The sequence below is a fragment of the Oryctolagus cuniculus genome, chromosome 16, assembly GCF_051225735.1.
Source record: "Oryctolagus cuniculus isolate XC-2025 breed Fujian yellow rabbit chromosome 16, ASM5122573v1, whole genome shotgun sequence".
NCBI classification, from domain to species: Eukaryota; Metazoa; Chordata; class Mammalia; order Lagomorpha; family Leporidae; genus Oryctolagus; species Oryctolagus cuniculus.
This window is the reverse complement of record NC_142882.1, coordinates 51,374,293-51,388,440: the sequence shown is the minus strand read 5'-3', so window position 1 is coordinate 51,388,440 and position 14,148 is coordinate 51,374,293.

The window sequence follows — 14,148 nt, the reverse complement described above, 5'->3', positions numbered from 1 at the left end:
GGAGACCCAAATGGGGCTTCCGGCTCCTAGCTTTGGCCTGGCCCAGCCCCAGCCATTTGGGAAGTGAATCAGTGGATAGAAGATTCTCTCTCTCTCTGTCCCTGTCTCTCTCTCTCTTTTTCTCTCAGTGTGTGTGTCTGTCTCTCCCTCTTTCATGGTAACTGCCTTTCAAATAAATAAAAATAAACCTTTAAGAAAGAACGTTCAGAGAAATGAGCCTGGAACTCTGCTGATTTTCCTCTTGAGTATTTGCTGAATCCTTGGATTGCTCAGAGCAGGGGGAGAAAAAGCAGAAACCTGTAGAAAGCTGGAGCTAAAGTTGTATTTCAGGACCCAGTAAGAGGGAGAGGCCCTGATGCACATCCTAGGAATGGGGGAGAGTCAGTAAATTAAACCTTAGGAAAACCGACGCCTGGATTTAAGCCAATTGAATTATTGAATGGATTAAAGTGGACTGCCTGCCACCCCTACCTTCCTGCTGAAAATGAAGAGAGTGCTCCTTCTGTAGGAAGACACACCCAGAGACTGGACAGGGTAGCATATCAAAGAATGCTACAAATCGGAACCATGAAGAAGGGCAGGAAAGGCAGTTGTTAGTATTATCAGAGATCTATGGGGAAAAATGGCTTTGACTAGTGAGTCAAGATGGATAATTTCCTGAGAACCAGACTCCGTTTCTTAAACAAACAAACAAAATCAATGGGTTGGGGCCCTCACTGTGGTATGGAAGATCACCTCCTGCAGTGCCAGCATCCCATATGGGTGCCAGTTCCAATCCAGTTCCTGCTAATGCACCTGGGAGGCTCCCGGCCTCAGCCTGGCCAGCCCTGGCCGCTGTGGTCATTTGGGGAGTGAACGAGAGTATGGAAGATCTCTCTGTCTCTCTCTCCTCTCTCTCTCTCTGTATCTCTGCCTTCCAAATAAATAAATAAATCTGTTTTAAAAATCAATGGGAATGTCAGAATTTAAAGATGCAAAACCTGAAATTACTATCTCAATATATATGTTTTAGTAGCTTGGAGAATGGTGGAAAATCCAAAAAAGGAGAGAGAGTCTCAGTTGTGATGGCTGCCAGCAGGTCTGTGCCTCCAGCTGCATCACTCGTCACAACTCCGCCCCTGTTGTCACAAGTGCTCCCTCCCACGTCCTCCTGTGATCCTAGAAGAACACCAGTCACTGGGGTGAGGGCTTGCTCTAACCTGACACTGCTCCAAATTGACTGACCACATCTGCAAAGATAATATTTATGAATAAGGTGACATTGTGTAGTCCCAGGTGGACATGAATTTTAGAAGGTCACTATTCAACCCCCAACGGTCCTGCCTCCCAAATTCACATCCATGTCACACGCAAAATATACTTACCGCATCTCAACATCTTCCAAAGTCTTCACCTCAATGCCAAGTTCAAAATCTCATCTAAACATTGTGGACACAGAACGTCGTAAGCCTCATCTGTATCAGGTGCGGGTGAGACTCTATGTTCCATCTCAGGGCAGTCTCCCTCTCCATGTGTGCGCTGTGAAATCAGAAAAGAAGTCATCTGTTTCCCAAATACCATGATGGGCAAAATATAGGATAGATGTTCCTAAAAACAAAGGGAGGAGTTAGAAAAGAGGCCACTGACACCATGCGAATCCAAGCCCAGCAGGTTTTCTGTTCCACTGTGCCTTAAGGTCTGAGAACAAAAGCCTCTGGCTTGTTGCTCCATGCACACTGCAGTAGTGCTGGCCTCACTCTCTGCATCCGTGGCTCAGGCCTGGAGGTCATTTAAATTTTTTAAAATTAAATTTAAAAACTAATTAGAAGGGCGGGCACCGTGGCACAGTAGGTTAATCCTCTGCCTGCGGTGCCAGCATCCCATATGGGCGCCGGTTCATGTCCTGGCTGCTCCTCTTCTAGTCCAGCTTTCTGTTGTGTCCTGGGATAGTAGTGGAAGATGGTCCAAGTCCTTGGGCCTCTGCACCCACGTGGGAGACCCAGAGGAGGCTCCTGGCTCCTGGATTCAAATCAGCACAGCTCCAGCCATTGTAGTCATTTGGGGAGTGAACCAATGGAAGGAAGACCTTTCTCTCTGTCTCTCCCTTTCACTGTCTGTAGTTCTACCTCTCAAGTAAATAAATAAAATCTTTAAAAAATAAACTGATTTGAGAGGGAGACAGACACATACACACACCTGTCCCATCTATCTACTGGTTCATCCCTCCAAACATCCACAACGACCCCTAGCTGGGGCCAAAGCCAGCTCAATCCAGATCTCCGACATGGGTGGCAGGAACACAGTCCCTTGAGTTATCACTGTTACCTCCCAGGGTCTGCAATAGCATGTAGCTGGAGTCAGGAGCTAGAGCTGCAAATCAAACCCAGGCTCTCTAATATGGCAGTGTAGGAGGGCTGCACTCCCTTTAGAGCAGTGAGGGGGGAATCCTTTCCTTGTCTTCCTAGCATCCGGTGGCTCCTGTAGCCCTTGGCATTCCCTGTCTCCTGGCTGCCTCATTGCAGTCTCTGCATCCGTCATCACGCCACCGTCTTAGAAGTGTCCCAGTAGTTGGATCTGGGGCTGACACTAATTCAGTGTGACTTCTCTTCACCAAGGACCTCATTTCCAAATAAAGTTGTGTTGGAGGTTCATACATGTTCCTTATCAGAAACTCCCTGATATCCATAATTTATTGAGCTTTTTAAATCATGAAAATATGTTGGTTTTTTTTCAAGTGTTTTTCTGTATGTATTTGATTTTTTTTCACTTATTCTACTAAAGTGGCATAATATGTTAATTTATTTTTTTAATGTTAAACCAACCTTGCCAACTTGGGGTAAAACCTACTTGGTTACGGTGTAAAATTCTATGTGTCTGGATTTGGTCTAGTATTTTGTTGAGGGTTTTTGTATCTCTACTCATGAAGGAATTACTGTACATTTTTTCATTTCTTGTTATAGCTTTTTCTGGTGGTATTTCAGGATAATACTGGCCTCAAGGAGTGAGTGTCTACATCTGCGTTTCCAAAGAGCTTGCAAAAGACCAGGACAAATTCTTCTTGACAGAATTTCCATGTCTTAATGTGGAAGAGTAGGCGATTGCATTGGTCAGCTTGCTCACATTTCGTGTTTTACCGCCACAGTGAATTTATACTTGCCGTTTTACTTTTTGTTTTCCATGTAACTCGCGAGTTCTTTGCATCTCTATTCCTTTTTTCTCATTTTTTCTAGTATGTGAATATTGTCTAGTGCAAAATGCTTAACTCATTTAAAGGTTTTTTTTTTTTTTTCATTAAAGGCTTTTGAGTGTTTGTGCTGGCTCCAGAGCTCACCATCTGCATATGATCTAATCAGAATCCGCTTCAGATTTATACTAAGTTAATTCCACTAGATATAAAAAGGCCACATCATTCTATCTTTCCCCGTTCTGTGCTATTCTTGTTATACATACTTAATGTTTATATTCTACAATTGTTATAATTAGTTTATATAATTTTATAATTATTGAAGATGAAAAAGAAAATAAGGTATACATTTATAGTGTTTGTTATATTTAGCTTCTTGTTTACCATTTTGCTACTTTTCACTTGTTTTTGTGGGTTTCAGTTACCATCTGGTGTCATCTCCTCTTCCCATAGTTTGTTCCAATCTACCCCCTTGTACTGCTGCTGCCAAGCATATAACATTTCTGTATGGTACAGGTTCAACAATACATGCGTGCCAACATACTTACTGTAGGGGTTTTTTTTATAAAGCTTTACTTATTTATTTGAAAGGTGGAGTTACAGAGAGGCACAAAGAGAGAAAGAGAGAGAGAGAGAGAGAGAGGTCTTCCATCTGCTGGTTCACTCCCAAGTTGTCATAATGGCCAGAGCTGTGCCAATCTGAGGCCAGGAGCCAAGAGCTGCTTCTGGGTCTCCCCTGTGGTGCAGGGGCCCAAGGACTTGGGCCATCTTCTACTGCTTTCCTACTTTTTTTTTAAGTAGTTCCAAATTTCCATTTGGGTTTGTGTTTAGCCTGAAGAACTTTCTCTAGTATTTCTTGTAAGGTGTGTCTGCAAGCAATGAATGTTGCCAAGTTTAATTTATCTGGGAATGCCTTGATTTCACCTTCATTTTCGAAAGACATTTTTGCTGAATATAAGGTTATTAGTAGATGTATTTTTCCTTTAAACTCCTAGAATATGTTCTCCCAACACCTCTGGTCTTGATTGTGGTTGCTGAGAGTTTCTTCATCTTACTGGGGTTCCTTTGCCTGTGACAGATATTTTTCTGTGCTGCTCTCGGGATTTTCTTTTTATCTTTGTCTTTCAGCTTTTCTCCTACCATGTATTGTTTGACTTTCTCTGCATCTATTCCACATGTTCATTGAGTTTCCTGGATGTATAGATTAAGGTTTTCTCAATGTATCTGGGACATTTCGTGCTGTTACTTCTCCAGATAATCTCATGAAATACTGCCTTCTTTTCTGTCTCCCCCAGTGGTGTGAATGTGTTGCTGGACTTGAAGATTCTCTGTATATCTCTGCAACTCTTCATTTTTCTTCATTCTGTTTTTCCTCTGTTCTTCAGATCATATAATCTCTATCAGCCTATGCTCATGTTTGACAATTCTTCCACTGAATTGAGCCCCTCTAATAGAATTTTCATTTCAGTTACTCTACTTTTCAACAGCAGAATTTTCATCCTCTTCCTTTTAGTATTTCTGTCTTTGTTGATATTCTCTGTCATCATCGTAACTCCCTTACTTCTTTCTGAATCATTTCCTGGAGGTGTGTGTGTGTGTGTGTGTGTGATATAATCAATTAAGAGGAGTCATTTTCTTGAGTAACCTTGGCCTTGAATGCTCCCACACTGTTTGAAACAAGCTCATTTGCTTTGAGGAAACCTAGGGACTCTCTTTTCTTATGACCTGCCCCTCCCCCAGCAGAGGAACCTGCACTTCGTGAACAAATCAAGGGCCCATCTTCAAATAGCTTTGTCTCTTTGCATCTCACTGATTATTCTCTTTTGCAAAAGGGAGGTAGTGTTGCTTTGCTAAGCTGGGCCGCATGATCAGAGAGACATTACTTGGAATACTCTTCAGAGGTGCAGTACTGGAATTATCAACACTTCAAAGAAGTTAGGAGGTGTGAGAATAATAAATGCTAGGTCTCTCCAACTCCCCGGTCGGGGTGAGTTACCTTGCTGAAGTTTTCTCCTTGAATATCATGACTGATCATCTAGGCAGAAATCTATTACAGATCAATTGCTTGTGATCAGCAAGAAACAAGCAAGCAAAAAGGAAACAAACCCAACTCACACAAGGCTGCCCTCATTCCCTTCATCTCTTAGGGTTAGGACAATCACTACGATTGGGTTTTATCAATTTTACTATCATACAAATACTATCAATCAAAGGCAGAAGGTCAGGAGAGTGTCCCTCTCTGATCCTAAAGCCAAAATCCATATGAATGAGCACTTTGCATAATTAGTGCTTTGGCCTTGTCATGAAATTTTATTGGCTATAGGCTTTTTAGACTGAAGCTCAAGTGGTCAAACACGCAGAAGTCCAAAAAGGTAAGCCCTAATTAACCAGGTATTTTAACGTGATAAAATTTCAACATTAACATAAAATAATGACAGTAACATAATTTCTGTGGATTTTTAGAGTTTTTTTTTCTTAGTAAGAATGTTCTTGAAATTCATTCTTACAGTAACTCACTAGAAGTTAATTGAAATTAGTTGGCCTGGAAAAAAGAGGAAAGTGTAATGATATACTTTATTGCCAAAAGTAACTGGATCACTGAAGAAGATCTGCTCATGAGTTTAAAATATGAAAAATTACCAATTTAAATAACATTTAACACCGTATTCTAACATTCCTAACCTTGCAATTATACACAAATCTCTTTAGCAAGTAATTTATATTGTCGCTATCTTTTCCTGATTTTTCAGGTTCAAAGAATACTGACTTTTTCAGCTTCAAAAAGCTGCATTAAATGTTCGGTAGAGAATAGTGGCATTGATTGCTGGTGCTTTTTTATGGCCTTCCGTATTTGTCACTGAATTGCGTTTGACTGGTGCATACTTTCTCATCTGGTTCTCCCCTTTTATTTCAAGTCCCCATATCTGTAATTCATTCATGCACACGTGTGTATGGATGATGTGCTGTGGGCGGAGCCCCCTGCCGGGTACAGGGAGTGTAAGGGCGAGAAGGACACGGTGTTGTGGCTACGGATGTCCCGAGAGAACCGTGGAAGCACGAGGAGGGTGTGACGGATTTTGTCTGAAAGGGACGTGGTGAGGACTCACAGGCGAGGTGCTGTGAAACCATGCTGGGTGTAAGCACGGGAGTCAGCCAGGTGGGTGGGGGAGGAGAGCCATGGAGAGAGGACTCTTAGGACAAACCACAGACAGAAAAGCCGAGCAGAATGAAAGGCATGCAAAGTTAGGGGTGTTCCCAGGGCCAGCTTCGGGTCCCATCAAAATTCACTAGCAGGACTGGCATAACCCCCAGTCATGGCTATGGCTTATTACAATGAAAAGATACAGATTAAAAGGAACCTTGGAAGAGATGCCTGGGGCACAGTTCAGGGGACACCACTGGGAAGTTTGCAGGTATCCTCTGCCGGGGGAGTCCCGGTCAGCGGGGACTTCTGCCAGCAAGGATGTGAGACAATGAGCTTGGAATATTGGCCCAGGAAAGCTCACCCACACCCTCAGGGCAGGTCACACAGAGGAGCTGACAGCCTTACTCTCGGTCTCCAGTCGCACAGCAGGGCAAGATGAAACTGCACGTCCAGGAACCCCCACCATACGCTCCATTGCTAGATTACCTGGAGTGGCCCAAGGCCCTCAGGTAAAAAAAGAGACTTTTCTCAGGAAAGACACCCAGGGGCTTAGGGATCATCCTGTTTCCAGGAGCCGAGGGCAAAGCCAGCCATCTCTTATCGTAGTATCCATTCTGTACTGCATAAGCTCTAGGGAGTCCAGACTGGCAGGAGTGCAGAATGCATACCAGGCTTGAGAGAACAGGGTCAGATGGAGAATCACTGATGGAGTTTTGGATGGAGGTGCGGTGGATGTCATTAATGGAAGACACGGACCAGAGACAAGCATGGTGTTAACAGGTGTATTTGAGGAGTGTGGATTTCATCACTTTTCCCCTCCACATAGTGCCATAAAGAGGTAATAGAAGTAATAAAACTACAAGAGGAAGTGAAAGAGTAGCCACATTGTGTTTGTGTGCTGGAGCCCGTGGGGTGTGTGTTTCACAGCAGTGCCAGGCCAGGAAAGAATCTAACCACGGACAGGCCCTTTAGTTGAGTGTACAATGGAAGTTGGTGCAGAAAGGAATCTAAGGGCTCTTCAGCTCTAACCCAGCAGAAGAGCAACGAGGTTCTCCCAATGGGATTTGTCGACTGGACCTTCCTACCACTGTGCCATATGCATTTCCCTGTTTTTCATCACTTGAACAATTTATTTTAGGTTATAAAAACAAAATCATAGATTCAGAGAACTTAGGGACACGAGAGATTAAAAAAAGATTTATTTATTCTTATTTGAAAGGCAGGGTTACAGAGACGCAGAGAGAAAAAGAGAGAGGACTTCCATGTGCTGGTTCACTCCCCAAATGGCTGCAGTGGCCGGAGCTGCACAGATCTGAAGCCAGGAGCCAGGAGCTTCTTCTGGTCCTCCCACATGGGTGCAGGGGCCCAAGGACTTGGGCCATCTTCCACTGCTTTCCCAGGCCACAGCAGAGAGCTGGATTGGAAATGGAGCAGCTGGGAGTTGAACCAGCGCCCATATGGGATGCCGGCCTGGAGGCTGCTGCTTTACCTGCTGAGAGAGAGCTTAAGGCTCCTGTAAGTGCATGTTTTATTTAAGGGAAATTTCCAGGCCAACTGTAGATTTCTCAGTCCCATCAACAGAGACTCTGATTCAACAGCCAAGTCTGTGCTTTCATAAACCTCTCAATCTGCATCACCAAAAAGTCCTTTTGGATAGTTTGCATGCTTGTCATGATTTCCTTCTGATGATTGTGGAAATAAGCCCCCGGGAAAGCACTTGGCTCAGTGAAGTGTAAGAAAGCCTCTGTGAATGCTCGTGGATGATTGTCCCGCTCCTGTTGGCAGATCGCTTAGATCCCAGGTTCTACATGGAGGGGCTGAGGGAGTCTGTGCTGAGGTCACTCAGGCATCTTAGGTAATGCGCCAGCCTCGTGCTAGATGTGACCAGGAGCTAATGCTTTATCTTTATTTTATAATAAAAGTTTATTTTTAAAAACCCACCTGCATTTTACCTGAGCTTTTAGATAAGGAGAAAAGGAGCGTCCACACACCTGCTAGATGCCTCTATTCTTTGATGGAAGCCTGGACCAGCTGGGGCTAGATGTTTGATTTGCGTCCTGCACGTGATGACCAGCATGTTAGCCAAACCTTAAAATGCAGACAGAGCAACAAACCCAGGGGCAGTGAAGTTTGTGCAGGGTTGTAGCAGAACTAGGAGTGTACCAGCTCACATCATCACTTGTGTAGTCCCCTGGGTGGAATTAGCAAGTTAAAGGATATTCGCTCTTCCATGTGTCATTGCTAGATTTCCTGATTTCAATTGAATTTGCATTGCTGTACACGGGCGCTCATCAACAAGTGCTTTCACTTGTTGATGGATGTGAACCTGTGACCTAGACCATCTGTTTATTAAAGAACCCAGGAAGTTGCTGCTTTTCTCATTTGACAGTTTGCTAGGTCGGCACATGTAAATCACTTGTGCACACTGACTACAGATAAGCAGAATCAAGCACTAGCCTTACATGTTTGACATTGTCCTGTATGACGTATTTCTTTGTTTATCTTTTAATGCTTCATATTAGTACAGAAATTTTATGTTTTATAAAAGCTGAAAATGGTCTCTGTTTTGTCACATATCCTTTTCCCATAGCTGAAATAAATATACCCATCCATTTTTTTTTTCCAGAGTAGCTTTTAAGATTTAATGCTACCTGTTTGGAATTGCTTTCTGCTTTAGCACACCAGTTCTTGATCAAGTAAAATACCTCCCATCCCTCCTCTTGAATAGTCCTACCCCACTACTATGTTGACATTGCTGTGTGACATCTTCTCTTTGTGGCTGAGAAGCCGATCGCCATGGAAACATTGACAGATCCGAGTTCATTGCCGCTCTGGAAAAGCAGCTGCCAGCATTAAGATGGTAATGCTGTTACCATTGCTCATCTTTCCAGATAAACTGACGATAAATTTGATAAGACAGTGTGCTGGAGACTGCAGCCGGCAATTAATGTGATCTAACTTAGCAAGCTTATTAATATTTTTCCTTACTCCTTTCACATAAGAACAGGCACATGTCTTCCTAAGTTTATTTCCCCCCTCTTATTAGAGTATCATATTTTCCAGTAAATAAAAACTTCCTATTATATTATGAAAGTGTTGACCATATTAAATAAATCCTCAAAAATAATTTCGTTTTTATTGGACAGCTTAAGTAGGCACAAATATCTGCTAATCTATGTGAAAAGCCAGAATGCATGAGACCATATAAAGATATATCCATATTTGAGGAAAGATGGGAAATAATTATACATCCAAAAAGACGGACTTAGGAGATTGTAATATTCTTCACCTTTTTGGCACATTTCTTCTTTAAAGATATTATTAAGTTCTTAGAAAAATTAAGTAAACAGGATGACTTTTATAAAGTCTTAAGGCTTTTTTTATTAATAATCGTGCATCTTTATGAGCTCCAATGTCACATTTCACACATGTACCCAGTGTGTACTGATCGTATTAGAGTAACCAACATCTCTCCTCTTTAGCTGTGCTCTCTGATTGCAGGATTTGAGCTTCTATCTTCTGTTTGTCCATAAAATATATGCGAGGTTATTGTGAACTGTAGTCTCTCACTGTGTTGGGTAACACTTGGAACTCACTCCTGCCATCTGACTCGGATTGGGCTCCCCGATTCTCTTCCCAGCCTCTGGGAATCCCCATTCAGTACTCACAGTGAGGTGTTTTTTGTTTTTTTTTTTTTTTTTTTTTTTTAGCTTCCAAAACACAAAGGAGAACCTGTGCTATTTGTCTTTCTGTGTTGGGCTTATTTCACTTAGCATGATGTCTTCCAGTTCCATCTGTTTTGCTGCAAATGTCAGGATTTCATTCCTTTTATGACTGAATAATGGTTCATTGTGTATATAACGTATTCTTTATCCATTCATCTGATGATGGACGCCTTGGTTGATTCTGTATCTTGGCTATTGTGAACAGCGCTGCAAAATACATCCTGGGGAGCTGATACCAATCTTACCTCTTAGATGTGACTTATGCCCCTCTCCTCTTGAAAGTATGATGGGTAAGGCTCTATTCTACCTTGCTTTCCAAGAGTAAGCCCTAAGGGATTCCCTTAGACAGTGTTCATTAAGGTTTCAATTACTAAGTGGTCTCTAGGATTGGATAATTTTTACATTTCTGTCTCATCGGTCTTGCTGTGATATTATCTCACTTTTGTTTAATCAACTTTAATATTATGCTTATAGTATTGTTGTAGCTGTCTACTTCTAGGTAAAAGTGAAATTTTTTGGAGTATAAGAAAATTATAGTCCTACGATTTTTCCTCCAACATTTTATAACTAAAACTTTCAGCCATCACAGAAATGTTGGTTCCTCGTGCTTTGCTCATCATTTTTCAGTGGCTCTCACTCCCTGTAAATGATGGTGGTTAAAAAACAACAACAACAAAAAAGTCTGGTACACATTGCCTAGGAAGGCAGAATCATGAGCCACTATTGATGAGGATGGTGATGTAATTCGCTCCTTTTGTGATGTTTTGCTAAGAGTTTGATGTCAGAATTACAATGGTCTCATAAAACAAGTGGACACTGCTTCCCCCTGCTTTGTTTTCTGAAAAAAAATTCACATGAGATCAGTGTTATTTCTTCTTTGTTTGATACAGTTCGTCAGTGAAAGTAAATGACGTGAAGTTTACTTTGTGGAAAGATTGTTGATGAGAAATTCAGTCCCCTTGACAGAGTTGAAGCTGTTCAGATTCTGGTGTTTTTTTGTTTTTGTTTTTCATCATCTTTAGTTGTATTTTCTAGGAATTTATTTATCTCATCTAAGTTTTTTGCCATAAAAATTCCCATAATATTCTTTTTTTAAAGTTTGTTTTATATTAAAAAATTATTTATTTGAGAGGCTTCTTTTGGCATAGAAGGTAAAGCTGCCACCTGTGACACCAGCATCCCATATGGGCGCTGGTTCATGTCCTGGCTGCTCCACTTCTGATCCAGCTCCCTGTTGACGGCCTGGGAAAAGCAGCGGAGGATGGCCCAAGTGCTTGGGCCCCTGCCACCCATGTGGAAGACTCAGATGGCATTCCTGGCTCCTTGTTTCAGCCTGGCCCAGCCTCGGTCATGTGGCCATCTGGGGAGTGAACCAGTAAATGAAAGAGATAACTTCCATCTATTGGTTCACTCCCCAGAATGCTGCAGCCACCAGGGCTGGCTCAAGCCAAAACCAGGAGCCTGGATTTCCATCCGGGTCTCCCATGTGAGTTGCAGGGGCCCAGATGCTTGCACCATCTTCCACTGCCTTGCCAGATGCATTAGCAGGGAGCTGGATTGTAAGAGGAACAGCTGGTCTTGAACCAACGCTCTGATGTAGGAAGAAGCCAGGGGATACCGGTGGCAGCTTGACCTGCTGTGCCACAATGCTAGCCCCACCATAACATTCTTTTTACCATCTTACTAATGCCTGTTTTATCTGTAGTTATAATCCCTTTCTAATTCTTGACATTTGGTTTCTCTCACTTTTTTCTTGTTGATTCTATAAGGCATTTGTCTATTTTGGCTTGTTTCCAAGCGGCTGCGAACGTTTGGGTTTAAGTTTTACATGGACATGTGTTTTCATTTCTCCTGGCTAGACGCCTAGGAATGGAACTGCTGAGTTACACGGCAGCCCGCGGTTCTGTCTTTGGGGAACCTCAGAATTGGTCCCACGGCGGCTGCGGTAGTGTGGGAGCACTGTGCCTCCGAACTGACTTTCCTTTATGCTGTCCTCTCTGTTCTGTCAGATGATCTCTTTCTGTGGTTCTGATTTGCATTTCTCTAACGACTGACGATGTTATAAATTTGTCTGTGCTTATTGACTATTGCTGCATCTTTTGTAACTACTGAAGTCATTTGCCATTTTTTTCCTTTTATGGTCCACGTTTTAATGTTCCTATCTAAGAAACTCCATTCATTCCCAGGTCACAAAGACTTCTAAGCTTTCTTCTAGATCGATTCTTTTCTAATACAATCATTTAAAGTATATATTCCCTCTAAGCATTACTTTACCTGAATTTCTTTTTTTTAACTTTTATTTAATAAATATAAATTTCTAAAGTACAAATTTTGGATTATAGCAGTTTTTTACCCCATAACCTCCCTCCCACCTGCAACCATCCCATCTCCTGCTCCCTCTCCCATCCCATTCACATCAAGATTCATTTTCAATTACCTTTATATACAGAAGATCCATTTAGTATATACTAAGTAAAGATGTCAACAGTTTGCACCCACACAGAAACACAAAGTATAAAGTACTGTTTGAGTTCTAGTTATAGCATTAATTCACATTGTACAACACATCAAGGACAGAGATCCCACATGAGGAGTAAGTGCACGGTGACTCTTGTTGTTGATTTAACAATTGACACTCTTATTTATGGCGTCAGTAATCACCCTAGGCTCTTGTCATGAGCTGCCAAGGCTATAGAAGCCTTTTGAGTTTGCCATATCTGATCTTATTTAGACAAGGTCAATATTCAAAGTGGAATTTCTCTCCTCCCTTCAGAAAAGGTGCCTCCTTCTTTGATGGCCTGTTCTTTCCACTGGGATCTCACTCACAGAGATCTTTCATTTAGGTTTGGTGTTTTTTTTTTTTTTTTTTTTTTTTTTTTTTTTTTTTTTTTTGCGAGAGTGTCTTGGCTTTCCATGCCTAAAATACTCTCATGGGCTCTTCAGCCAGATCTGAATGCCTTAAGGGCTGATTCTGAGGCCAGAGTGCTGTTTAGGACATCTGCCATTCTATGAGTCTGCTGTGTATCCCGCTTCCCATGTTGGATTGTTCTCTCCTTTTTAATTCTATCAGTTAGTATTAGCAGACACTAGTCTTGTTTATGTGATCCCTTTGACTCTTAATCCTATCATTATGATCAGTTATGAACTGAAACTGATCACTTTGACTAGTGAGATGGCATTGGTACATGCCACCTTGATGGGATTGAATTGGAATCCCCTGGCACGTTTCTAACTCTACATTAGGGGTAAGTCCGATTGAGCATGTGCCGAACTACTTTACCTGAATTTCATATATTTCATGTGTTATATTTTTGTCATGCTGTTCAAAATAATTTCTAAATTTACTTCTAATTTTTTCTTTGACAAAACAATTATTTAGAAAACATTTGAGGTTTCCCAGATATCTTATTTTTATTTTCTGCTAATTTAGTTCTATTTTGGTCAGAATTTATACTCTGTCTGCTGTCAGTTCCTTAAGAGTTGTTGGAATTTGTTTCATGGCTCAGCATATGGTCTATCTTGGTAAATGAACTTGAAGAGCATGTGTATTTTGCAGTTGTTGGACATACTATCATAAACACTGATTTTATCAAGATAGTTTATAATATTATTCAAATCTTCTATTCTTCCCTGATTTTTTTCACTAGTTGTTCTGTTGCTAAAGGCAGTTTGTTAAAATCTCTTGCTATGATTGTGGGATTATCTTTTTCTCCTTTTTCTCCTTGACTGTGTCTGTGCTTTTTTTTTTAAAATGTGGTTTTTTTTTTTAAAGATTATTTATTTGAAAGTCAGAGTTAGACATAGAAGGAGAGGCAGAGAGAGAGAGAGGTCTTCCATCTTCTGGTTCACTCCCCAAATGGCTGCAATGGCTGGAGCTGCACCAATCCAAAGCCAGGAGCCAGGAGCTTCTTCCAGGTCTCCCATGGGGGTGCAGGAGCCCAAGGACTTGGGCCATCTTCCACTGCTTTCCCAGGCCATAGCAGAGAGCTGGATCAGAAGAGGAGCAGCTGGGACTCGAACTGGTGCCCATACAGGATGCTGGAATTGCAGGCGGTGGCTTTTCCTGCTACACCACAGCACTAGCCCCTCTCAAGTGTTTTGAGGTTCTGTTATTA